At 41.7% G+C, this 27,925-nt stretch overlaps 1 protein-coding gene across 2 annotated transcripts in view; it reads right to left on the bottom strand.

Annotated features, from left to right (window-relative positions):
• EPHA4 (EPH receptor A4) overlaps positions 1–27,925 on the bottom strand; it is a 162,381-nt gene that overhangs the window by 123,773 nt on the left and 10,683 nt on the right. The window lies entirely within an intron of this gene.

Here is a 27,925-nt window from a genome sequence, read left to right on the forward strand (position 1 = left end):
CTCAATAATTGTATATCTCCTGAAGAAGATGCTTAGGCTGGGGTTCTTGCTGTTCATAAAATGAACGCTTGCAAAATCTCTTACATTAAAAAATAAATAAATTTAAACATGTAAATTGCCCAAAACGCCAATGTATTGAGATTCTTTTGCAAGATTGACATTATTTCCAGTTTGCTTGTGCATGCAGTTCTGACCTTGATGAAATCAATTGTATCATGCAGCTTTTGAGTATTCAGTAGTAATCTGCAGATTGCAAAGGTAAATAAAAACTGGACTCCCATCTGCATCAAAATATTTTAACAGATCTAACCCCAATCTTGTCCTGCTCTCACCCAATACCCGCAGACAGGGGCTCTTAGATGGACGTAAGAAGGAGATCTATAGTCAGGCAAGTAACAGTACAGACTCAGCAGCAGACACAGAGTTCAGGAGACATAATTCAGGAGTTGAAGAAGGCAGCAGGAAGTTCGGAACTGGATGGAAGCAACCAAGATGTCTCAATAGGTTCACCACCACCACCACCAAGCTTTTAAAGGCAAGGTGTGATGCACTCACTCACGGGACACTCACCCTGCGGGAATGTCAGGATTGCAAATGTGCACTCCTCTGAGGTTGGTGGGCCTGCTCCCAACTGTGGAAGTGGTGCTTGGTTCTAGGAGACAGGACTGCACCACCCTGTACAGAATTCCTGTTTAGACATAGCCACCTCCAGGCCTACCTCCCACCTTGGCATCCCATAACCCTCCCTTGAGTCTCTGTGCTCTGCAGGAAGGTCAAGGTGGAATTCAACATCCCTGATCCTCCTTCTGAAGTGGCTGGAGTTGGGGCAAAACTCCTCCAACCCAGGTTTTCACCATTCAGCAATGTCCCCCTGCCTCCAATATATCCTCCTCATCCTGCATTGTGCCCTGACTATCCAAACCCAGTCATGGCAAATCTGGCACCATTTATAAAACCATTTTCAAATAAAACTAAGGAAAAATACCACACCTTTAATAACATGTGGTAGCTCTACTGGGACACAGAAAATTGGCTTAGCATGTAAAATCAGCCACAAATATCAGCAGCTGGTCATCCCTGAACAAAATTATATAGAATAATGTATGCAAATTGGAGAACAAGTTTATACATGGCAACCTATGGATATTTCCTTGATATGTAGCGTCATTGCTTAAACACTGTGTATTATTCATAATCCACACAAGTACAACTTATTTAAAATACTAATTTGCCATCCTGATTTTGAATAAAAAAACACTCTGTTATAAGAGCTGCAGTAAAGAAATAAATGACAATTCATTGCATTAAAATTATAACAGTTTTTAATGAGACAAGATTGTGTTTTAATAAAATTGTGTTTTCATCATTTGCTTATGAATAAAGCCTTTGGTCTACAAATAGGAGGTATTAGTGAACTTGGGAAATTGCAGAGTATATTAACTGGGAAATACCTCATAGGTCTTTTGAAATGCAAATCACTGATTGATTCTTCACAAACTCAAGCTATGTGTGTTCTTTCAAGGAAGAAGGGTTTCACAGAGTGAAGAAAACAATTCCGAGTGTGTTTGAGAGGTGAATTTCAAATACCTTTCAGTTGTCACAGTGTGATTTGAATGGCCCTCTTGAAAGATGAAACAAACTGATGGATTGAGATTTAACAATCCATTCCATGCACCAAATGCCAGGAGCAGTTTGAGATCAGCTTTTAACCTTCTAGGTAGGCACACGTTAGAGAAATTAACTAGATACTTTGTCAATATCAATCACCAGCACAGCCTGTCTTCTCTTATGGGAATAAAGCAGCTATTCTTCCCCTTGTCACAAAGGTTTCACCCAGCATCAGACTTTGCTCAGCAACGAAACTGAATATTAATTTGGGATGCAAATTGCTTTAAGGTCTAAATATGTTTTGTTTTATGGAGGGTTTTGTTTTTGTTATTTGCAAATCCAAAAATAACATTCAGCTTCAACTCTGGCTTGGATACAAAACATTTCATGGGGGAGAACAATTGCATTTTTATTAATCCAATTAAGAGTTTCATGCTATCAGATAATTAAGCCTGTGGAGAGGTGAGTATCGTCCACTCCCCATCGATTTCTACATGAGTTAAAGGTGGGATGTCAGAGCAAGAGTTAGTCAAGATAATCCACCCCACCCCTTTGAAATGGTGTTAATTTTTTGATCCCTAATATGAATGCTGTTTCTTCAGCTTTGAGGGTTGTTTTTTTACAATCAAGCCATATATAAATTTTATTTTTTATATATATACATATATACACACACAAAACCCCTCATAATGGCTAGTATTTGTTTATTTGTTACCACTTTACTGAAAAAACAAACAAACCTCAAATATATTTATAAAAAAATAACAGAACAATGAGATGATCAGTAAAAACAGTTTAAAACTATTTAAAACATTCGAAAATTAACTTTTTATATGATCTGAGGTGAAACCAGAGTAAAAATTAACTTAAAACAATTATAAACTAACAAACAGATTAAAACACACATTAGCCTTCTACAAATCTGGTAGAATACACATACACACACTTAAGCAACTGGTGGCTAATCAATAAAAATCATTCACTAACCTATCCAGTTTTGTCTTTTAGTCCTATAATGAGGAATACTGTGGCTGCCAACACTGCGGCTGCAATCCTATGGGTGCACGTTTAGGAGTCAGCCCCAGTGAGCCTAACTTCTGAATTTGCATGCATAGAATTGCACTGTGCATATGATTGCTAGGTACCCTTGTTCATTGTCCAGCTGCAGTCATTTCAGAATGCCACCTCAAGATTCAGTTTGCTTTAGGGCGTATGCAACTTAGAAATATGGCTCACTTCCCCACAAACAATGACGTCCTGGAGCAACTCGCACTAACAATCTCAGGGTGGTTCACAGAATAACATACAAGGTAAAAACACAAATAAATAGTTAAAACAAAAACAACCCCCCCTTTTTAAACTACAGTTCCCAGGATTATCCAAGAGTGCTTTAAATGTATTGCATGGACTTGATTTTAGCTGGCAACCATGGGTAACAGGATGCAAGACAGGCTTTGGTCTGATCTAGCAGGCTTTGGCTTTTTAATAATTGAGGGACAAATAAGGGGACAAAAAATAAAACAAAAGCAAGATCTGAAATATAAGGTAAGAAAGGAGATTAAGAGCTAAGGCAGGAGTGGGGTGAACCTGGGCTTCCCCACAAAGATTACAACTCCCATCATTCCTAACTATTAGCCATGCTAGCTGTGGTGCTTCCTTTGGCAGTGATGGATTCTAGAACACCTGCAACCTAGACCATAATTGGGATAGCTCAGTTGGTAGAGCAAAAGACTGTTAATCTCAGAGTTGTGGGTTCGAGCTCCACATTGGGCAAAAAAGATTCCTGCATGCAGGGGTTTGGACTGGATGTTCCTTGTATTCCTTTCCATCTCTACAATTTCCCCTCTCCAGAACAAGTTGATTGCCACACATTCCAAGTGGCGGAACTACCTTTGTTGCAAGTCCTTACGTCCCTTGCAGTGGATGTTGCCACTTGTGAGGGAATGGAGATTGCCCATATTATGACAGTAAGAGCCATGATAAGCACTTCTAAATGGTATAGGCGTGTTCCACTTGCCCTGCTGAAGCTGAAAATAAGCATTATGCCAACATTTGTAGACAGACAGGAGCCTGTCTGCATGCCTGGTAGCTGCACCTAGAATTTACCAAGCGCAGCTTCCGTACCAAACACATGTGAGCAAACCTGTGCATGTACTCTGATTCGCACACCCAGTTCTTTCAACATGCAAGCTTGCACATTCACTATAACTCTACCATACATGAAGGAGCTCTTGTGAGGTGAGGAGCTTCAAGTGTGTGTCGCAACTCCTTTGTCCAAAAGGCACTAAGAGAGCTGGAAGAATTTTCTAATACATTGGTACCTCAGGTTACAGACGCTTCAGGTTACAGACGCTTCAGGTTACAGACTCCGCTAACCCAGAAATAGTACCTCAGGTTAAGAACTTTGCTTCAGGAGGAGAACAGAAATCGTGCGGTGGCGGTGCAGTAGCAGTGGAAGGCCCCATTAGCTAAAGTGGTGCCTCAGGTTAAGAACAGTTTCAGGTTAAGAACGGACCTCCAGAACGAATTAAGTTCTTAACCCGAGGTACCACTGTAGTTGCTTTTGTGCTGCAACATCTTGGGAATTACACAGCAGTTCCAAATGTTAGGTGCTGTGATGCAGTCCCATAAACTGCTCACCTGAGCAGATCAAGTAGTTGGTCCTACCAAGTAGGAGATAGCTTTGGAGAAACCATGGCCAAAATGCTAGACCGGTATAACAACACACCAAGGGGATCAAAAACTAATCTGCCCTGTTCCAGGTGTGCACCGCAAGTTATCAAATCTCCATCTTTCCTTGTAAAACCATACCTAACATTATCCCTCTCACTGGCATTTTCAGTGTAATATCGTTTGTTATTGTATCTAACCTGCATCTTCCTATGGCAGGTTCTACCCAACTTGGCCAGACCACAGGCAGAACAGACTTCCACATGTGCAGTGGGACTTCCCCCTTTCTTCCCCTCACCCTGCAGTTCCCCAGATCTGCTCTGGAGGGGATCTGAAATGGATTGGGAGGGCTGGGGTGGGGGGAAAGTCTCACACAAAGTTCAATTTCACCCTATGTGCTTAACGGCATTCAGAATGCAAAAAAATATATCTCTTGTATAAAAAGTCCAACTATCATTAAAAGCATTTTATAATAAAGACTTCTAGAGTTTCTCCAAATACACCTCTTCTCTACAATGCAAGAGGGCTAAAAGTTGTTCTCTATCGAATCCCCACTGCAAACCCTAGGATATCCTCTATCAATTGTAAGAACATTATACACCTAATAATTCCATTAGAAGGATTTGTTCCAAACTAAAGGAGACTTTCCAGCTTATGCTGCAAATAAGAAGCTAACCGGCTAGAAGCTCTCATAACTCAAGTGATTAATATTTCCTTGGCACTTCACTCAACTCAAAGAGTTTATGCTGGCAAAGGCAACGAGTGTGGTATGTTGAACTTGCGCTTTGATCTAGTAAATAAACCCATGGTGAATTCAGGTTCAATTAACGTGTTTAAATTTATGACATCTCCACCAGTATAACAAGTCAGTGACAAATGCCAGCTTCCTTCAGAAAATGTGCGTTAAGATGGGCAAGGTTTTTTTTCTTTAAAAAAAAAAATCAATTGGCCTTCTACACATTTATCAAAACATATTTTGGCACGTTTGATGTAGTCCTTTATATGTAGTCAATTCAGCTGATTGCAGTTTTATTTAACATAAGCAGCCTACTATTACAGGAAACCTTTCGTTTTGAATTACTGAATAAGTGGAGAAATGTTCACTGCTAAATATTTCATTCAACATGTGGGTGTGCATTTTGTTTGTGCGTAAGAACATACGTATGTCACTATTTTTGAAACTGAATCCTCTTTTGAGGACTCTAGCAGAATGCTACTGTATTTCAACTGCAAGCAACACGGATGATTTTGCAAAACATTAGGACTTAAAATGATGCTACTAAGGCAAGACTTCCGGTTATTCTAGCCTTTTATTTGCCTCTGAAGACTCAGTTTTCTGGAGGATAATTAAACTTCAATATTCACCTTTTAAAACAACACCCATTTTCAGTCCCCACATTTGTAAACAAAAGCAGGGCTGACATGCTCCAAGTGACTGAAAAACAGATCCAAATAATAATCATCACACGGTGCAATTCAGGTAATGGAGATTATCTCAGCTATAAAAATCTTTTGCTCGTCTGGCATAAGAAGTCATTGCCTTGGAATGTAAGAAGAACCTTGCAGATGACACCAAAAGGTCCACCTGCCCCAGCACCCTGTTCCCAACAGTGCCCAGTTAGATGCCTCCAGGATATGGGTTGGAAGCTTCCAGCTTGCCAGCCCAATTAAGTGGGGCAGGTAGCAACCTGGCTCAACCAAAATGGGCTTTGCAGGCACTGCTCATCAGCTGATCTGCAGCTTCTGGAAAGACCTACACAAAGCAGAGCATAGCACATCATGAGCTCTTTGTGCATTCTTGCTCTCTTTCCTGATATAGGAGACAATGCTCTCAGTGCCTGTGGAAGGTTACAGGTAGGTAACCTGCAAATGTTTAGGATTGCTTGGGTTTCGATTTATTGCATTTCTATGCTGCACTTCATTCAAATTAATCCCAAATGTGGCTTACAGGAAATAACAATAAATAACAATAACATGGTAAAGGTAAAGGTAAAGGTAAAGGGACCCCTGACCATTAGGTCTAGTCGTGGCCGACTCTGGGGTTGCAGCGCTCATCTCGCTTTATTGGCCGAGGGAGCTGGAGTACAGCTTCCAGGTCATGTGGCCAGCATGACTAAGCTACTTCTGGCGAACCAGAGCAAAACATGGAAACGCCATTTACCTTCCCACTGGAGTGGTACCTATTTATCTACTTGCACTTTGACGTGCTTTCGAACTGCTAGGTTGGCAGGAGCAGGGACTGAGCAACGGGAGCTCACCCCATTGCGGGGATTCGAACCGCCGACCTTCTGATCAGCAAGCCCTAGGCTCTGTGGTTTAACCCACAGCACCATTCGCGTCCCGCCAATAACATGGTAGAACAGAACAAATACAGCATGATGCATATAAAACAATTAGCAAATCATCAATCTAACACTTATAACTGATAAAACACTTAACCAAGCAGCAACAAAAAATAAATAAGCTAAACATCACAATTACAGCGAAAGTCGTATTATATGACTACCGAATCCATACAGCATTATAATCTATGAAGCAATATTAACAACATTAACAAAATAGCAACCAATAAAATAAACCAAGCACTGTTAAATTCATAATCTCTCCATGCCCCCATGCCTCATAATCTTTCATTCTATTCAGTTCATTAAAATACACATAAGGCCTCTTGTTAAGCCAGTTCAGCCAGATGAAAACCATCAGGGGTCACACTTCTGAGCTCATTTGCAATGGACAGGTGAAAACCGTAACGAAAAGGTGGCTGTCCACAGGACACATGCAGCTACAGAGTTACTAATGTCAGGAATATCACATGGTTTCTTTTTGTTTATTTCCCTGCATTTATATCCCACCTTCCTTTCACCTTGGAACCCAAGGCAGTGTTCCGAGGCAGCCACCCACCCAGACACTGACCAAACTCAGGCCAACTTAGCTTCACCAAGGCGGTGCCTTCATATCATATACTCTAGTTGCTGGTGAAAAGGCCACCAGGTAACCTCTCTAAATATTATCAAGGGGTTCCTGGTCATCTGTTTGCAAACTTGCTTGTATGGCTGTTTCACCTGCACAGCTACTATGCCAAAGCACTGAAGGTTGGTGAATCCTGTGTCCATTCAGGAACTGCGTGTGTGTTGATTGAATTTCCCATGCATGTTAAGAAGTCACCTGCAATGCAATCCTGTGTATGTCTACTCAGAAGTGGATCCAGTAAGGCTTATTCCCAAGTAACTGGGAACACAGGAAGCTGCCTTATAGTGAGGCAGACCACTGGCCCACCTAGCGCAGTATTGTCAACACTGACTGGCAGCATCTCCCCAAGATTTCAGACAAGGGACAGCGTCCAGCCCTGCCTGGAGATACCTGGAAGTCAAACTTCTGCCTGCAAAGCAGATTCTCCAACACTGAGCAATGGCAAGTTAACTGGGAGTAACCCCTACTGAACTCAGTGGGAACATGCTTCTGAGTAGACATGTACAGGATTGGACTCTTAAATAATTTCCTGTCCCCTAACATAACAGCCAAGGAATTGCCTCCACATCTTTTCTGTAATATTAAAGGCAACAAGAATTATTATTTTTTAAAAAAACAAAAGCATTTATGATCACATGATCAAGGGTATTATCAGTACTGCAGGTAAAAGCACCATTCCCTTTGTAATTCACGGTACAGTATTTGAAAATTCCTTCAGCATTTCTCCACCACGGGAATTCTCCGTCGCCATTGTTACTTTATACATGCAAATATATTTTTCTTCCTTCTCTAAACCTCTTAGTTTCTATCTCACCTCTGCTGGAATTCAGCCTGATTACAATAATATTTAATCCTGCGGGCCCTTGGGGATCCAGCTTGCAGAAATGAGGCTAGCCAGAAAACATTACTGATATCAACCGTTTTACAGCCCTCATAAAGCCATTAATGCCTTTCATAACACAAAAAAGTGCAACTTATGGTTGATTTCCGGCTTATAATTAGCCACTTGCCTGGTCACCTGTGGTGTGCAAAAATTAACCCCAAGCAACCAAGCTAGTCCCTGTTCTCCCTTCAAGCTTTAAGGAAGCACTATATCTTTCCGGTTGGATGGGAGACTGTTCCATGTGCAGCTCTCAGAACAAAGCCCTCTATTAAAGGGGGCTATGCTGTATGGCTTAGTGTTGGTCTTTCAAACTTTGATGTGTAAATGATGAAGAAACAATTCTGAGAACAGATAGGTAACTAGATAAAAAGGGGGGCAACAACTGCCTAACTCCCCCCTCCTCACAGAAAGACTGGTTTTCGTGGGTTCGCCTTTTACTTCCTCTCCTCTGGTTCGTGTGTGTGTGTGTGTGTGGTTGATTTGAAGTGTTTTTTCTTTTTTTCTTTTTGTATTTTCAAGACAGCTGCCAGGATGCACCCGAGGAGAGTCGGTGGCAGAAATTTGCTACCAGTTGTACCAATTTGCTACAAAACAACACATCTAACACTAATGTAAAAACAAACAAACCCAACAACAGTGTTGTGATCTTATTTAACCTAGTTTCATTGGCATTTGATAGAAAAGCACTCTTGTAGACGATGTACCCGGTTTGGAAATGCCTTCAAACTAAAATATGCTAAAAAATGGCATAAAATCCCACAACTACTGTAAATCACTTCAGGATGCCTTACAGGAACTGATTCAGAAAGGAAAATAACAAATAATAATAATAATTGCATTTAGATGACCCAATTCCGGGGTTTTTTTAGTACAAGGTGGCAATGGTACACCAAGTTTGCTAATCTCAGGATGAATCATTAATTGGTTTAAATTTAGTAGGTAACCGTAGCGAGAATTATTTGACATAAAAATCAATCATTCAGCTACTGAATGCTTTTCCTGGTTGATTTCTCTGCTGTTAAAAAGGAGCCACCAAAGAGCAAAATATAGGCTGTATGTACAGAGTACTTTTTTCCTTCCCTCTCTCCATTTCAAAGACATAAAAACTCCCCATATATCACAGCAAGGTGCTTGATTTCTCATTTTCCACTGCTCAGGTAATGATACAATAATTCAAAAATGATGCATGCACCATGTATGGCTCTAAACTCATAAACAGTTTTAGTATTTCACAGCCACCTACCAGCTCAGGTGCGGGGGGGGGGGGAATAATCTATAGGGCTCTTATACCCTGAGATATATAGTTGTTTGCTCTTGACTTTTAATTATGATCTAGGTTCACCAATAGTGCGGAGGTCTGTTAGTTAAAACAAACCACAGCAAAATGGGAAATGCTTTCTTTCCAACGTGTACTAAATTGTTAACTGAACAATGCATGGTGGTGGGCATATCTCCCCCCCCCTTGACCCACATTACACAACAAGGACAAAAGGAAAAGGAGAAGGGTTGCTGGGTGTGTTGAAGGTCAGTTCATATGTCCTAACATGGAGACACCTGAAAATCAGTTTCACATAGCAGCAATCTGCACATGGGCTAGAACACCTGAAATCCACATCATACGTAGATTTGGTTCAAACATACAAATTAGTCCCTCACTTGCTCCAGGGGCGTTGTAAAGATGTATCTTTTTGCCTGTCTCATAAGATCAGACTCTGTTTTTATATTCTTTTATAACACAGTTTGGTGTTTTGAGGTTGCATTTCTGTTTTTGTGACACTGTTGCTTTTTAAGCTGTACATCACTTAGTGATTTATTTTAAAAAAATATATTAAGCAGATGCTAAATGCTTGCAAATAAATAAATATGAATATATTTTGATCATTCAGAATTTGATGCCTGGCAACCAAATATATAAATTGACTCCACCAAAAACTATTGTGTAACAGGGAAGTCACAGGGAAGTTTTATCTGGTGTGTTCAGGCTGTTGTGGCCATTCATTCACACACACACACACACACACACACACACACACCATAATCACTTTGATGTTGGAGTCACTAGGCAACACACATGAATTTATGAACTAGGCCCAAATCTCTACTCAGTTGGACCATAAGTCAGGTTTCTGGAAATAACTTTTCAGAATCTTACAAGTTCCACAATGAATGGTGCCTTGGAGAAGCAGTTTTCAGTAGACACCGCACAGTGGTTGCAATATTCCAATCCATCATTTCTTACTACTGTAGTTGACATTGTCCACTGCCAAACAGCCAAGAGAGAAAGCTACTTCAGCCAACCATATCTCAAGCCTTTTGCCTGAACACACAGCCTTTACAAAAGCCACGTTTAAACCACAAAGTCTCGAATTAAACACTGGGTATGTGCGCACTATACCTTTAAAGCACATTCTAAACAGAATCTTTCTCTCAAAAAATTATGGGCGCTGTAGTTTGCTAAGGTCTGCCATGAATTGTAACTCTGTGAGGAGTAAACTACAGTAACCAGAATTCTTTGAGGGAAAGAATGTGATTCAAATGTGCTTTAAAGACATGGTGTGCACACAGATATAGCTCTTTCCTTCATCCAAACAAAAAAACTATCGTTGCCAACTTTGGAATAAGTTGAGATACTAAACAAGCTTCAAGCCATGGTTTAATATTTGGGCCTGTTCTGAAGTGAGTAAGCTGCTTTTCCTGGTTCAAATGAAAAGGGAAACTGGCTAATTAATAATAATAATAATAATAAATTTTATTTATATCCCGCCCTCCCCAGCCGAAGCCGGGCTCAGGGCGGCTAACAACAATCAAACAATCAAACCATCAGATATTCACACATTCTAAAAATATTACATTATAAAAATCAATTAAAATCAAATTAATGGCAACTAATTAAGCAAGATTCTAAGCAGGTTGCCAGAGGAGGGAGTCAGGCTGCGCCCTGACCAAAGGCCTGGTGGAACAACTCTGTCTTGCAGGCCCTGCGGAAGGATGTCAGGTCCCGCAGGGCCCTAGTCTCTTGTGACAGAGCGTTCCACCAGATTGGAGCCGCAGCCGAGAAGGCCCTGGCTCTAGTTGAGGCCAGCCTAACCTCTCTGAGGCCTGGGACCTTGAGGATGTTATTATTTGCAGACCGTAGGTTTCTCTGAGGGGCATACCAGGAGAGGCGGTCCCGTAGGTACGAGGGTCCTAGGCCGTATAGGGCTTTAAAGGTTAAAACCAGCACCTTAAACCTGATCCTGTACTCCACCGGGAGCCAGTGCAGCTGGTATAGTACCGGTTGAATGTGATCTCGCAGCGAAGACCCCATAAGGAGTCTCGCCGCGGCATTCTGCACCCGCTGGAGTTTCTGGGTCAGTCTTAAGGGCAGCCCCACGTAGAGCGAGTTACAATAATCCAGTCTGGAGGTGACCGTCGCATGGATCACAGTGGCTAGGTCAGGGCGAGAGAGATAAGGGGCCAACTGCTTAGCTTGGCGGAGATGAAAAAATGCCGCCTTTGTTATAGCTGTAATCTGCGCCTCCATAGAGAGGGAGGTATCGAAGATTACACCCAAACTCTTAACGGACGGTGCTGGCACTAATTGCACCCCCGCAAGAGATGGGAGTTGCCCCCTCAATCCCATATCATCCCGCCCCAGCCAGAGGACCTCTGTCTTCGAAGGATTTAACTTCAACCGGCTCCCACGTAACCATTCAGCCACAGCTTCCAGGCATCTCGCCAGTGTATCGGGGGCCGAGTCAGGATGGCCATCCATCAACAGATAGAGTTGGGTGTCATCGGCATACTGATGGCAACCCAGCCCAAAACTCCGGACAAGCTGGGCGAGGGGGCGCATAAAGATGTTAAAAAGCATCGGGGAGAGAATCGCACCCTGAGGCACTCCACACACCAAGGAGTGGCGCGATGACAATTCCCCCCCGAGCGCCACCCTCTGTCCCCGACCAGAGAGAAACGAGCGCAGCCATTGAAGGACTGCAATTAGAGACCTCCTGATTTAATAGCAGTTCATGGCAAAGGGAGGAGTAGATCGGCAACAGACAGAAGCAAAAGGCTTCTGTGTATTTATTTTATAAACTAAGATATGATAATCCAAACATGGCTAGAGACTATGTGAGGCCAAAAGAAACAGATACCGGGGGGGGGGGGGGATTGATTCTGCCTAGTGTTTTAAAGGATAAGATGCAATAGCAAAACAAATAGGATAAATATGTTGGGAGGATATGCTGAAATCCTGTTCCTTGTGTGGTTGTGACTGGTTAGAAAAGGATTCACATTAATGCAGCTGTTGTTTTCAGACACCTTCCTTGAGGCACCTGATGGCATCCATCCATCTATATCTAGCTATTACACAGATCTGTTCAGATGGCAGAAAGCATTTAAACACAGGTTTTGCCTTCAGTTGAAAAAGGCTCCCAGAGTGGCTTACCAAGATTAATAATAAGACAGTCTCTGCTCTTAAGCTTATAATCGGGCAGGGGGGAGGGACGAAACAAAAGCAAAAGAGATTGGGAGGGGGAAGAGAGGAAAAAGAAAAGCAAACTCAAGCCCAGGGATCAGCAAACTTTTTCAGCAGGGGGCCGGTCCACTGTCCCTCAGACCTTGTGGGGGGCCGGATTATATTTTTTTTGGAGGGGGGGGAAATGAACGAATTCCTATGCCCCACAAATAACCCAGAGATGCATTTTAAATAAAAGGACACATTCTACTCATGTAAAAAGACCAGGAAGCCCCCCCCCCCAATAACCCAGAGATGCATTTTAAATAAAAGGGCACATTCTACTCATGTAAAAACACGCTGATTCCTGGACCATCTGCGGGCCAGATTTAGAAGGCGATTGGGCCGGATCCGGCCCCCGGGCCTTAGTTTGCCTACCTATGCTCAAGCCTCCCGGTTCTTAAAGACCCTCTGGTATGGAAAGAGAAGGAGCTGGTCTCCAAAGCAAAGCCCATGGAGAGGCCTTACTTCATTCCTTCTTTTTGCTACCGCCTGCCTGATGGAGTGGTTGTTGCTGGATGACAGTCGAGGGAGAGAAGACAAAAGGAACAGAAATCTCAGAAAAGGAGATGGCTCTGCTTTCCTTAGCTCCGCCACTCCAGCATTCATCTTCATTTTGCCACCCATCCATGTGCATAAGATACTGAATCATGTTTGTTATTACACGCATCCAGTTGGCGCACAATTTAGAATCTGCAGCAGAACACAGATCCAAAGGATCCTGGAATATAGTCCACAGGTCCTGAGAGAGAAGTACAAAGCCAACCAATCAGATTTCCTTATAAACTGCAGGAATTGGGTGTGTGGCATACCCCAGATGAGCTCTGGGAAGGGAAGAGATATCTCACCTAATGGGGTTTTCAGAATATACGTTAATGATTATAATACAGTGGATTAATAAGTACAGGCACACTCCTTAACATGGTAAATATTTCATAACACCTGAGGAAAATCATGCTATGTGTACTTACAGTGTACTTAGGGGGTTTTTGTAAAAAGGCAAAATCAATTCTAAATCAAGGTTCTAGTTATTTGGGGGTGGGGGGTTAAAAAGAAAGATGTCTTTACATTGAACGTGAGCCACAAAACTTAATTTTCTAAGTGTTTCCTTTGCAAGAGTCATTTATCATCTGGTAACTTCTACCTTTCCAGTATGAAATTGATTAGCAGTAGACTGCAGATATTCCTCCAAGTGTATGGACATCAAGAATGTCATGGGAAATTGTTCAGGGAATTTTCCAGTATGTGCTAGTATTTGCTGGTAAATATAATTTTACCCTCCGTCTTTCTTTCGCCTGGCTTTTCCAGATACAGTTTTATTACAAAACCGGTCACCGTACCTAGTCACCTTCTGAGTCATTTTTTCACCTCCTCATCCAATGCAAAGGACCAGATTTCTTACTCCCAGTGCAATCTGGCATCATGAAAGTGGCACAGATGAGTGTGAGGACTGGCGTTGACTTCAATCCTTGCAAGGTTAAATTAATAAATGCTGAGAGAGAAAATTGCATGCCGTTTTGTACCATGCCCCTTAAAAATACTTGGCGTAGTGAGCACCACCTATTCTACTGAATTTTCTAAGCTGCACAGCAGAGGCAGTGAAGTAGTCATTACTCAACAACACAGCAACACAAGGACTCTCCCTTTATTAATTGCATAATCATTTTGTCTTCACAGGGTCAGCCAGGACCGAGAAAGAAAGGACACAAATTGACAGAAATGTGTTTGAATTTGGAAGGGGAAACTTCAAAGCACTGTTTGCACATGAACAAATTTAGCTATTTGCAGTTCCTAATAAGTGAAATGACAGAAAACAATTAAAAATAAAACAGCAGACAAAAACCAGAACATAGCCAGGCGTCTCAGTCAAACCACCACTAGGGACTCTCTGTGTGGGACAGAGTCCACTATGCTAGCCTGACAGCAGGTGGGTCACTGTTGCGTACTGGGAGGGAGAGAAAAGCAGTGGTGGGCATGCCAGTGCACAGGAACCAGAGGAACCAATCCTGCACATCTGCTGGTGCATTTGCATAGTGCCAACCTCCAGATGCCCATCTCCCAATAAGCAATACTGTCCACTTGCTGGAAAGCTAGCACTTTAGCTCCACCCCACCTGGTGAGCTGTACATAAACATTACTGAAATTGGTGTGGCCCCTTTCAGCCGTATTTAACCCTCCAGAGGCTGAACAACTGAGAGTGTGGCCAATGGAAACTGGTCCATTAGGGCAAATGGGGCACTGCCCCACCAACCTCAGCATGTTCTCAGCCACCTCCATGTCTTCTTACTTACAACCACTCCAAGGAGTGGTACTGCCTGTCAGGCTCCCCCTCGTCTTGCCACTTGTAGAGTTCAGCAAGGAAGAAGATGGGGCAGAACCAGAACTAGCTGGTTCTGTCAGTTGTTGGGTCCGTCGTCCATACCTACTGTTGGGCTCCCTGCTTTCCAGCCTACCAACCACAATGGGCACCAGCCATCACAGGGTGTGGCCAAAGGTGGTTGTGGGAACCCTATACTCTCACCACACACCCCACTTCTGCACTTTAAGATTGGAGCAAGATGGACTTGAAAGGAAAGGGACGAAGACTTGCAAAAGCTTTATATGAAGAGCAGTGAAAGGGCAATGGTTGTGTGCTACCAAGAAGAAATATACCCCAAACCTTACAGTCTGCAAGCACATAGGAAGCTTTTGGCACTATCCTACAAACATCACAGCTTGAATGTTTTAGCTGGCATACAAAAATCCGAGTTGAGCATGCCGGGATGATAGGGAGGAGGAACGATTCACATGGTGAACCATTCAAAACTGATTTCCAAAACTGCAGTAAGAGATGGCAGGAGGGAATTCACCACCCAGTTCTGCTAAACATGTACATGCACCTATGCATGGTATCTGTGCATTTGGGGGACCCCTCATGCTCATCTAGAGATGCAGCTGCCATAAGACCAGCAAGATGCCAGCAGCAATTGAAGTAACTAGAGTAGGGATGGGGAACATGTAGCCCTACAAATGTTGAATCCAACTGCCATTGGCCTCGGACAGCATGACTAATGGTAAGACAGGATGGGAGTTGTTGTCCAATAACACCTGGAAGGCTGCAGTTTCCCCATCTCACATCTAGAGTCTGAAGTGCAAGGTACAGGTTTTTGTGGAGAGGAGCTGGAAGCAGCTGGAGGGTCAGACGGGACCCGCAGGCAAGAGGCTGGTCATTCCTCCTTTAGACTGCGGGTATCAAGTGCTGAAATAATATTTCCAATCTATGACAGGGAGAGAAAAAAATCCCAGGCACATCATTGTTCAGGTTGATGCTGGTGCCTAAGAATTTTGACAGGTATTCTCACCCCTGCACAACTGGAACTTAATTTGAATTTGGCTTCTATTTTTTCCCTTTAGTGCCCAGGAATGTGAAATACATTCTCCCCCCCCCCCTTCCAATGACTGTATCTGATCTCATAAATTAGAGCCGGCTAGACATACCTTTGCTTCCAAGAAATTGCGTTTACTAACTGCAGTGCCAGAAATAAGACAAGCAGGAATATATTTCCAAGGAAAACATTTCCCGTTATAACATCAGGTAAAGTGCATCCAGAAAAAAATCATCAGTCAAAATAATTCCCTAATTAGAACACCAGCACAGTTGCAGGGAAAAGGTACCGGCCAACTGGGGAATATATAGCCCTATTCATCCTCAAGGCATCTTTGCAAACACTCCCTAATTCTTAAAACACTTCTGTAAGGTTAATGTCAGCCATGCTTGACAGATGGGAATGTAAAAGCAGAAAGTTTAAATGTACTGCCTACAGCCAAAGGAGCAGTCAAGGTCAAAACTCTTTTAGCGAGGTGGATCAAACCTCTCTCTGTCACTGAGTGGCATAATTTTGCGCCATATTAATCACAGAGAATGGGAGGCATGAAATACACAATAATACTTTCAGCAGGGAGAAAATTTTGTCAGTGAGAACAGTTGTAAGCCTTTGAGCACCACCAAGCTCTTCTTAAAGAAGAGCACATGTGAAAAGCATCACATTTCCCATGGGTTCAGCAACAGTTAATTCTGTAGGGTTGAATGTGTCCATTTATTAATTAAATTTATTCACCGCCCTTGGTCTCTGAGGGTGGCAGTTGACCTTCCTAGCCTTGTCGAAACCCAGCCAAGTGGCCAGCATCTGTGGCATGTGTCTGCAGTTTTTCCATCTTCCTTTAAAACAAAAACAATCCCTTTGCGACAAAGCACACATTGTTTAAAACAATTAGCAAACTCCTGCTGTTCTCAACTAGGAGACTGCTTCTAACAGTTCACAGCACTGCTGTTAATTTATCTATCAAGTCTGTGGTCTCTGCACTTTTTATAAAACAGTAGGGCTGTTGCCTCATGTTTGTGTGTGTGTGTGTGTGTGTGTGTGTGTGTGTGTGTGTGTTTACGTGCCTATTGGATAAGCCCAAAGAAATCTTCTACATACTCATGCTAAATGTTACAAAATTGAGTACTCCAACATCTAAGGATGAGTTCAGTCAACTTGTGCCCTTGTATTGATCTCCTATTTCTCCCTACACTTACTTTCTAATCCACTCCATAATTACATGAACTGACTGTGCTTCCCAAAGCTGTCAATTTTCCTTGAATCCATTTTCAAAAGACTGTACTTGAGTCTGGGAAGTGGATCAAGCGGCCAGAGTTTGACCAAGGTACATCTCCTGTTACCCACACCACTTGTTACACTCAAAAACCAACTGGCTCCTCTGCTGAGAGTGATAACTCTTGAAGGTACTCAAAATTCTCACACGCCAAGAAGAGATATAGGAAGTGGGGAGTGAAGAGGAGAGAAATGTATTGATCTAGTTCTTTTAACATGCTAATTTGCCTTGTGGTGGTTTCAATCATTGACAGGCTGGGCACTTCAAAAGGAAATTGTTTCCCAAGTGGGAATGTCTTTTTTCAGCTACAGAAAACCCTTGAAAGGGAAAAAACAAATAACTACACTACAAGTACCAAGTTCATCAAAGTACACTGTTGGTGTGTACCTTCCAGAAGGGCTTTGCTGTTTGATTTGCATTCCTCAGTCAAATTTAAGCAGTTGTGGGATTGGGATTCCCCTGCAAAATATTCTTCCACCCCACCAGCTGCTTTAAACTTTTATTACTTGCCCCAAGCACTGGTAGGTGAAGACAGGGTGGATGGGAGGGAGGGAGAAAAAATAAACCCAAAGTTAAATAGACTTTTAAGGAAAACAAAATTAACTAATCTGTGGTCTGATATGGAAAGCAAGACTAATGAATTAGTAATTTTTCTGTGGTTCTGACCTGGTGAGAAGCCTCAAGAGCTGAATTTTAAAATAAAAATAAAAATGGAAGCTAACAAAAATATATGGTTGCATTCCTTGAAACCAACCCATATACACACAGGAAGATCTAACCCTTTGAATGGATTTCGCTCATTCTGTGTTGCTGTTGTTTCCTAAGACACCTGCTCTTCTTGGGAAAACAATTAAAGTAGGTGTAATTAAAACAGCTGTAATTCATTACTGGCCTCACTGCAGAGGAACACTAGCACCCTTTCTTAAGAAGTCTTGATGGCGGACAGAGAGAGACAATTGTTCAAGTCACTCAAATGCTGGTGAGAACACGAAGTGCCCACTAAACAAAACCCTCCACCCAAGAGCATTATTGTGTGACAACCCCATGATTAAAATATCGGGGAAAGAAGCAGCGTCCTTTCCTCCTGTCTTTGTTACCAGTGAGAGCTGCCCTTGAGTCGTGGCTGAATACAATGCAAGTAATGGAGACAAAGACAAGATTTAATTAACTGTCTCGGGAACTATTTATGAAGAGAGAGAGGGAGAGAGAAATGCTCGATAACTGCTAAGTTGACAAGAGAGAGAAAATTACTGAGAACTGTAATTGCTTTGCACTTGTTGTTTGGGTCATTTGCACAAAGGGTGTTTTTTCCCCCCATGAGGTAAAATTCAGAGAAGTTAGGGATCTAGATTGCTAGACCCTCTCGCGGCTAGAAGCGGGAAGCCCAACAGTTTTAATCCAGATCTCCATTTCTCGAAAAAGAAAACCTTGACTTCTTCAAACGCATCCCGAATTTTCGAAGGCTCTCCGCTTAAGGCTTAGGGGGAATGCATCAAAGGGAAATGGAGCTGCTTTCAAAGTCATCTAATTCGGAAGAAAAGAACAGCCAAGGAGGGAAATGTTAATCTGAAAGTAAGCACATCTTCTGCCTAAAAGAGAGACCGGGGGACAAATCTCTCCAACATGGGCTGCATGTTAATCAAGCACCAGTCCTGGCCATATTTACCTGCCGTCAATATTGTGGGAGGAAATCAGTATTCTGTTTAACCTCTGACCTGCTGGAACTGAAGCAGACAAAGAACCAATCTGGAGCCATGGGAGAGCGTAGCCAAATAGCAAACTGCAGGGAGCCGATTGTTAAAGTGACATTTGGCTCTGGAGCAGGCAGCTTCATTGGGACAAACTGTTATTCTCTCAAACAAGGCATGAAGAGATAACACCATAAAATATGAACAAAATGGAACTTGTTTCCTTGCCACTAAATTGTTAGCTTTATGGGACTTCATGCTGAACAGTATGAAAAAAAAAATCCAATTTGCTTTGAAGCGCATTAGTCTGTCTAACATCCTAATTATTGTTTACATTGCCATTTGACTTCTATTAAGAATTGAATAATTACCTAGCACTTCATAGTTTAAAAAAAATACAAGCAAACAGGATTATCTGGATAATTAAGACACTGTACCATGGGTTTGTACAACTGCTGAGTAAAGTATCCCTGCCAATAAGAGAAGTTAGCCTTATCAATGGAATTGTTTCAAATGATGCTTTAAGGATTTTAAGCAGCTGGCAGTCCATAGCTTATTAAGGATACTGGAACAGATTTTGATGAGCCTGGCTTTGCTTAAAAGCAGTTTGAATGAAGATCATTAGTCTGGACCTAAACCTGAGCACAGAAATGTCTCATTCCCTCCATTTTCCACAAACCTCCTTCATCTCACCAGGTGATCTGACCTTTGCTCACCAATAGAGCACTTTTAATGTCCATGTAAAATTTGCCGATCACATTTTAGAGATGGGAACTGAGACTGGAATAATGTGCTTTCCAGTAAACTGAGCCACTACCTCCCATTTCCAAGTCTGGCATTCTATTACAATGTTTGAGATATCAAGCTCTCTGCCCCTTGCCACCACTCCTGAGCAAATGAACACTCCTTGAATATGCTCATGCATAGGGATGGGAGCAAATGAAATCTGTCCTTTTGCTCAGCTGACAAAGGTGATAAAAATACTCACAATGCTGCTGTTGTTTTAATTGTCTAAGAATTCTACGCTCATGCTCGGCAAGTGCTGGTACCAATTTAGTTCCTAGAGGAAAGGGGACTCCAAAGCAGAGCTGTCAAAATCAATACAGCACAAGGTTCAAGGTGGTTTCCTTACTACTGCAAGTACTACGATTGAGGAAAGGTGTACCTTGTTAACATTCTTTCCGTAATGCTACTCTGAAACGGCATCAAAGGCCCCTATGACAACCAAAGCAGACAGGAGAGGTAATCACATGCATGTTAGATATCCGTTTGCCCCCATTTTCATTGGAGGCCATCAATAACCTGTAGACAGAACCTCAGACACTATCTGCTACTCAAGCCTGCCACTCAGTGCCAAATTGCATGCATTATTTCCCCAATTAACACATGCATAACACACCTCCAGCCATTGCCTGGCAAACCCATTTTTGAAATCAGATCCCACTCAGACTCCTGCACCCAAAGGCCACTTCCAAAAGCAGCTAAGGAAACCACAGCATCTTGCATTTGTTTTTCTCAAAGCCTGAACCCAACCTCCATTAGCAGGGAGTGGCAGTTGCTGCACTGGGTCCCCTGGAATGATGTGGCCAAAACCCACAAAATCCTGAGGCCCGGAAACTTACAGATAAATTGACAGGAACACCAGGTGACAGGCAGGAATGTCAGGTTCTGAATCATTTATAGCACTAAGGTCATAACTATAAGGAGGATGTGTCATTTACTTTCGGATTAGCATCTATGACTTTGGGAGGGAGCATATATTCAAAGCAGGGCCCAACTGAAGCCAAGGATCATTAGGATACAATCAGAAAAAAGGAGTTTTCTCATTCCCAGAACTTGTATGCAGCTCTCAGACATTATCACTATCCATTCTTATTTATATCAATGTGCTTAGGAATGCCACCTGTTCTGCATAATAAAGGATTGTCCCGTATTTCAATATAAAATGCTACATGCAAGGCTGGGGAACCTTTGACCATCCAGATGTTGCTGGACTCCGACTCCCATCATCCCTGGCCATTGGCAATGCTGATTGGGGCTGATGGGAACTTGGAGTTGAAGGATATCTGGTGTGTGAATCAGGACCTATATGACTGCATCCAATGACATTTTTCAATTAGGAAGAGGTGCACAGACCATCTTGAAAACTTAGAAGAAGTGTTCAGTTTTATAACTTTAGAACAACAACAGCAGGACATTCTTTAGATGGAAACTACTTTTCCTGAGAGATTAAACCAAGTCCGCTCACCCTCTCAGTGCAGCAGTGGTGCAGGGCAGTGGAGGCACCCCATAGGGCCCCCAATGAGAGAGCTCAAGGTCATAGTCTGACCTGGGTAGGCGGCAGGGGATAAGCCCACAATACCTATCAGGAGCTGGATCCAAGCCTGCTCCCTAGATTGGCCATGGAGGGTGCAGGGAGGTTTCCATCAGGTCTGCTCTGGGGCCATTTAAACAGCCCGTACCTGGACCCCCTACCTGGGTTTTCTTCTTGTTGGGCCACAAAAGATCTAGAAAGCTTAGAGGAAGTGCTCAATTTCATAACTTTAGAACAACAACAGCAGCACACAAATTCTTTAGATGGAAACTACTTTTCCTGAGAGGTTAAACCAAAAGCCAGACAAAAGGTGCCTCTTGGTATTATTTAATCCTAATAGCCCTTCCAATTATACTGAGAAGCAAATGGTCTCACTTCCTTCAACGCCGCTCAGGCCTGAATCGAAGCTTCTGCACGTTTCCTTGTTGTTTTAAACCTCTGCTTAATTACACCACATGGCCTAACACTCTGCAGTTTACTGCTCTGTGAAATTAACTTTGAGTTAAACGCTAATTGTGCATCAAAAAGCTTTGTGTGCATATTCACAGGGAGCAAAATATATGCCCTTTTCCTGTTATTTTTTTAGAGAAAATAGATCTAGCATGGATTTTGGTTCTGATTTCATACCATTGATTTGCAAGAGACAAAATGAAAACAATCCATACTTGAGGGGGTTTCTTTTGTAAATGAAGTGTGTACATGCTTCAGATGCCATAGTTCAGATCGATAAACCTTTCAACCAAACTGTCCCAAGCATATCTGTGTTTTGGCACCATTTAATAAAGTTACAAGTTACATGTAGGCTGCCACAGGCTAGCTGGTGTCATGTGGGTCAAGGGCTGTGGCGTCGGTGGCTTTGAGGTACATCGGCAAATGGTCGTCTTAAGTGAATGCATTAAAGGAGGGGAGAGGTGTTAGGGAAACCTCTTGTGCTGCAATCCTACACATTTTGCTAGGTGCAAGTTCTATTGAACTCTGAGAGATTCACTTCTGAGGGCCCATCTGCACTATAAATTTCAAAGCAGTATCATACCACTTCAAACAGTCAGGTCTTAGAATCCTAGAATCACAGCTGGAAGGGACTCTGAGAATCATCTAGCCCAACCCCCAGCCATGCAGGAATATGCAGCGGTTCCATATGGAGATGAAACTTTCAACCTTAAGAGTTATCAGCACCATGCTCTAACCAACTGAGCCACCCCCCCCCCCGAATGCTGGGAAATGTAGTTTGTTAAGGGTGCTGACCATCTGAGACCCCTGTTCACCTACCAGAGCTATAATTCCCAGAGAAAAATAGCACCATTAAGAAACTATCATTCCTAGGGGAAATTTTTTTGGAGGGAGGGGGAGACATGACTGCTAAAAGTGTTATGATACTGTTTTCAATGTATAATGCAGGTGGGGCCCAGATAGATACGCCCAGAATATCATATTTTTAAAAAGAAAATAACTGTACAGTATATTTACAGATAGGTAGCCGTGTTGGTCTGCCATAGTCAAAACAAAACAAATTCCTTCCAGTAGCACCTTAAAGACCAACTAAGTCAGTTCTTGGTATGAGCTTCTGAAGAAGTGTGCATGCACACGAAAGCTCATACCAAGAACTGACTTAGTTGGTCTTTAAGGTGCTACTGGAAGGAATTTGTTTTGTTTTGTACAGTATATGTAATGCATTACAAAGGGCTACATCTCTTTTAAGATTTTTTTTTTTGTAAACAAGAGTAACTTCAGTTAAGTTGATCAAACTAATATTATTTTCATAAAGTTGCCATTTTCAATTCTTTACCCATCAGGTTTGATTTGCCTTTTAGCAAGGCTTAACACAACACCACTTTACCCAAGTGGACTTGCACTCAGTGTCCCTTTATTCACAAAACTTTGGAAACACTGATGAAGTTCACACCTAAAGTGTGAATTCTCCGTCTAACAGTTTTGTATTGCCTCAGTAGTCAGCATTTCCCATAAGGTCGAGAGGGCCTCAAGGCCTGTGTGGGTTTTTGTGTGGAAAGACTAGGCCACAAAGAGGAATGGTGGGCAAATATGCACTCCCTATCTCTTAAACAAAGAGCTTCGATCAAATGCATTTGCATGAAACCCAAGACTTTAGGATCTGCATAAATAGAAGGAGCTTCTCCTCTGGACTTTCCAAAGGAAGCGCTTATCTCCTTTGTGAAATTGGGAAATGGGTGGGCTACTTTGCATGAGGATGTATACAAAATATGCAAATGAGGAATCTGCTGCATGCAAAAGGCAAACTGGCCAGACAGCTGACAATCCTCATTCACAGGGGAAACCTCATCCCTCTCCACTGGGAGCAATGGGAACGAAACCAACATGTTTGCTTCCCAGGGAGAGTGAAGCAGAACCTGAATATTCATAAAGTGACCATTTAGTCATGGAAGTGTTAATTATTTCCAGCTCATGAAACTATGTGACCTCACCTGCTCCAACAAAGTATATCAAAAGAAGTAAGCAGAATCAGATGAAATGAGAGCAGAGTTTGATCCACAAGTTTAGGGCAATGTAGGGAGGAGTGAGAGAAAAAGCGATTCAAAAGACATAAGGGATGGCTGAAGTCTTCCTTTATCAAGTCCCGTCAAAGCACCAATAAAGATCTAAGATCAGTGGACCAAACACAGACAAATAGCCCATGGAAAAGCCAGGCTGTATTTCTATGGCCAATACTACAACTTAGAAAGAACGTACAAGATTTCGTGCACTGTAACTGGAAAGACTGAATACTATACTATTCAGAAACCTTAGCCCGGAGTTTGCTACGATTCACATTTAGAAAAAGAAGGACTACAAAACATTTCAGTGAAGGAAAAACAACAACCCAACAGCAAACACCTGCCACAAATTTGTCTCCAAATAATTAAAAAAAAAACAAAAACTTCCCCCATTTTTTAAAAAATAAGTTTGATCTTTTACGCACACAGACACACATGCTCACACATACATACCCTCACAAAGATGCACTCCCTTATTTTCAAGCAACCAGTTTACAAGTCAAATGTTACAGATCGTTTTGATATCCTGGATACATCCAAAAGCTGATACGCAAAGTTACTCATGAGCATGTTGATTTCAATAAGAGGAAGAAGCAGAACTGGGGTTTAGAATTGCTTTATGTATATGCTATTTGTCTACAGAACAGGCATTAACATTTTAAAGATATGTTCTATAGGGAAAAGAAAAGGTTGAATTCCTGTTTAGGAACAACAGGCAAACTTTACTCCCCTAGTGCAACAAAAAGTTCTTATACGTGTATTTATTTTATGGCATCTAAATTATTCCTGCTTAAGGATCCTGTTACCAAAGGCAGAAGGGAAAGAAGGGAAATCCCAAACATGGCAAAAAGAAGACGATTTCAAAAACGTATCTTAAACTTTGTGGGATGTTCTGCCAATTGGCTTTGTAAGTTTCCTAAAAGAGAATATACATACAACAAAAATGCTGAAATCTTGGGGTGTTTATGCAAAATGTAATTAAAATATCTAGATTTTATGGTGCAGTGACCTTAAATAGGATACATAAAATTTAACTTACAGGTTTCACTGCATCAGAACAATTACAGAGAGCTGCAATTCTATTACTTGCTTGATTTAGCATCTTCTCTGCTTTTTCCATATATTACATCTACTTGCTTTGATAAGGAAATTACATAACAAAAATCAAAACCACATTGAGCTAATGTGTAACAAAACAATTTTAATCACCAATGGCATCTTTTAGCAAAAGAACATCAGCCAACAGCTACATTTTTTCCCTTTAAAGCAGTAATTACCTTAGCTTTTGAGATATGCCTCGAATATAAGGTAATTTCATGTTTCATTAATAATATTTCCCATGCAGTTCTTATTCTCTTTTTGAAACACAACATTGGTTGCTAAATAAGCTTGAGGAAATCAAGTGTACATTTCCTTTACTTATATTTAAAATTACAGGTGCAACTTTCAACAAACACGAGCAATATTCTCACAACGATAGATTGCTAATTTTAAAGACAGACGTAGTGGAGAACTCGTAAAAAATAGATTATTGGGTTTTGTTTTGTTTATTGATCTTGGAATCCTGCTTCTTCCCTGATTCCCTGCTCTCTTTTTTTGACTACTGCCAAGTCCCCATAGAATAACTCTCCTTCGCTGAAACCACTCAGCAAGTTCAAGCTTCTGTTAACCCCAATAACACGTTCTTCTTACTTAGAAGAGACAACTGAATAGGAATGGGGGGAGAGAACTAGGTTTCCATTTCAGAAAATGTTATTCAAGATCCAGACACTAAATGAACTTGTGGCTGCTTTGGGGTGCTACCCAGGCATCACCTGGTAGCCTCGACATGTCTTCTTTTATTTTTCTCATTCTTTCTTTCTTTTAAAAAAACCTCAATTAACATACACTGCTGGATGAAAGAAAGCCAGTAGGAAATACCTTTTGGTCCCCAAAGTTCTGAAGACTCCAGCAGATGAGCAATGTTAGATCTCAAAACAAAAGGGGCACCCTCTGCCTTCACACACACACACACACACACACACACACACACACACCCATCAGCCAGCCTGCCCATTTTTGCCCACCAAGCCTTTGTCAAGCTTTTAAGATCTTAATCAATCTTAACTCTGACCTCAGGATCACGGGAGGAAGATGGATGAGGAAGTGAATGACCTGTGACCTACTCCTACATTTGTCCTGCCACAGCCGTGCTGTTGGAAAATCGGTCTGGAACCTGTTCACAGCACTCCAAGCTTACTCTTTTTATAAGCTTTTGTGGACTTGAGATGGTTTTCTTTCTTCTCTATAGCTGGCTGCCCAGTTCTATAACAATGCTTTGGGCTCTCTAGATGGTGTTTATTTTCACACAAAAATATTAAAGGGCAAGAATAGTGATTACCAAACACCAAATAACCAAACTCAGCCTCTGCAAGAGCATCCAAATCCAAAGTCATCTGATTCACCTGTACACTAATAGTTTGGATTCCTAGTAAACATGGCCATTAACAAGTGATTCATAGCAAAGCCTGTGGGCTTAGGGAACAATGAGAAAAACATTTGTCTTGGAACTGGAAGAAATGTGTGTTTTTTTGCAAGGAAAATACAATCAACAACTGATGAAATGGCTAACAATTTAAGACTGCTTGCTGGATTGTATTTTCTTCCAATGGAACGTTTAATGGGAGGGTTTTAAAACACAGGAGATACAAAAGACAAAAGGTTTCTTTGTTCCTTTTATACATGATCTCATCAGGATTGGTCATTAACTTAAGGTGTGAATAATCAGTTTCCGTAAGTCCAGTAGAGCCGAACAGAGAGTTACCAAGTATTTTCTGTGTCAATGTCACTTTCAACCACCTACTGCTTTTTTAAAAAATGTGGGGGCCTCCTGAAGTTCCTGCCCCAAAAGATCACAAGTGATTTCTCCCACACAACACTCTGGCTGTCATGTGATTAGATAATAATGTGTGGGTCATTGACTAAGGAGTGTTTTAATTTGGCATCAATCAGGGTTAGCCAATACTGCCCCTAACACCCACTTTAGCAGAATGAGGAGTAATCTCTTTGCAAAGCACAACTTTCTAATTTGGTCCACCTGCTCTCCCACCAGCTAAACCATGCAAAAATAAAATAAAAGAAGCATTGCTTACAAACTAGGAAAAACAGCAATAATTTTAAGAAATCTCTTCCAATGCTAACACATCTCCCTCCCTCCCCCAAAAATCTACTCAGCATGACACCTGCATGTTGGTAACAAATTTGTTTGTTCTTGACATGCAAAGGTTTCCAAGTTCCTGCCCACTCCAAGAGACAGAATAATTTACTCAAGACATGTGCCTTGTCATCATGCAATTCATTTTTCAATTCTCACTCCAACCTTTCATAATTGTGTTGCTGATAAGATATGCTCATCTCTCCCACCCCCCTACCCCTGCTTCCCCCCCCCCCACTGACATGAACATATCTGATGGAAGTATGATAGCAAAGGAAAATGTTTGTGCTCAGAGCTGCGTTCCTGCCAACTCTTAATTTCAATGCATAATAATGAACTTCACATTGCCCATAAATGATCATATAAAACCATCTCGGTATGAAATGCTTTGCGGGAGGAAAATGCCATTTTACACCTATTTTACAGAAATCAGTGTTATGTTTTGCTTTTTCCTATACCACATATATTGCACTCACACATTTTTTTTAAAAAAAATCATTACCCTTAACAAAATGCAATTAAAATGAATCAGCCTTGACATCGCTGGGTCTCATCCGTTTAGCAACATATACAAAGAGGCATTCATTTGGCAAAAAGAGCCGTTAGAGACTGATCCTGAACATGCGACTAAGGGGGGCAATCAAGTTCATAATCAGTAATAACCTATTTATAAAATCATGATAATGTATAACTAAAAATCACAGGCACCCACAAAGGCGATTTAAATCTCCCCTCCCTTTTCTTTTCTTTAAGATAAGCTGCCTTTTATAAGAACCTTAATCCTTAATTCTGCAGAGAAGGGGGAAAGGGGGGGGCAAACAGATGACTTCTTGCATTTCTTAGAGTCTCCTAGCATGCTCCTTTGTAAAGGAAACAATGGAGACTTTCTGAGAAATAAAAATATTTCACAAAAGCAGCCATCTCACGTATTCAAGGATTATTTCGTGAAAAGTTATCAA

The sequence above is a fragment of the Podarcis erhardii genome (assembly GCF_964252035.2).
Source record: "Podarcis erhardii genome assembly, chromosome: 5".
In the NCBI taxonomy this organism is placed as follows: Eukaryota; Metazoa; Chordata; class Lepidosauria; order Squamata; family Lacertidae; genus Podarcis; species Podarcis erhardii.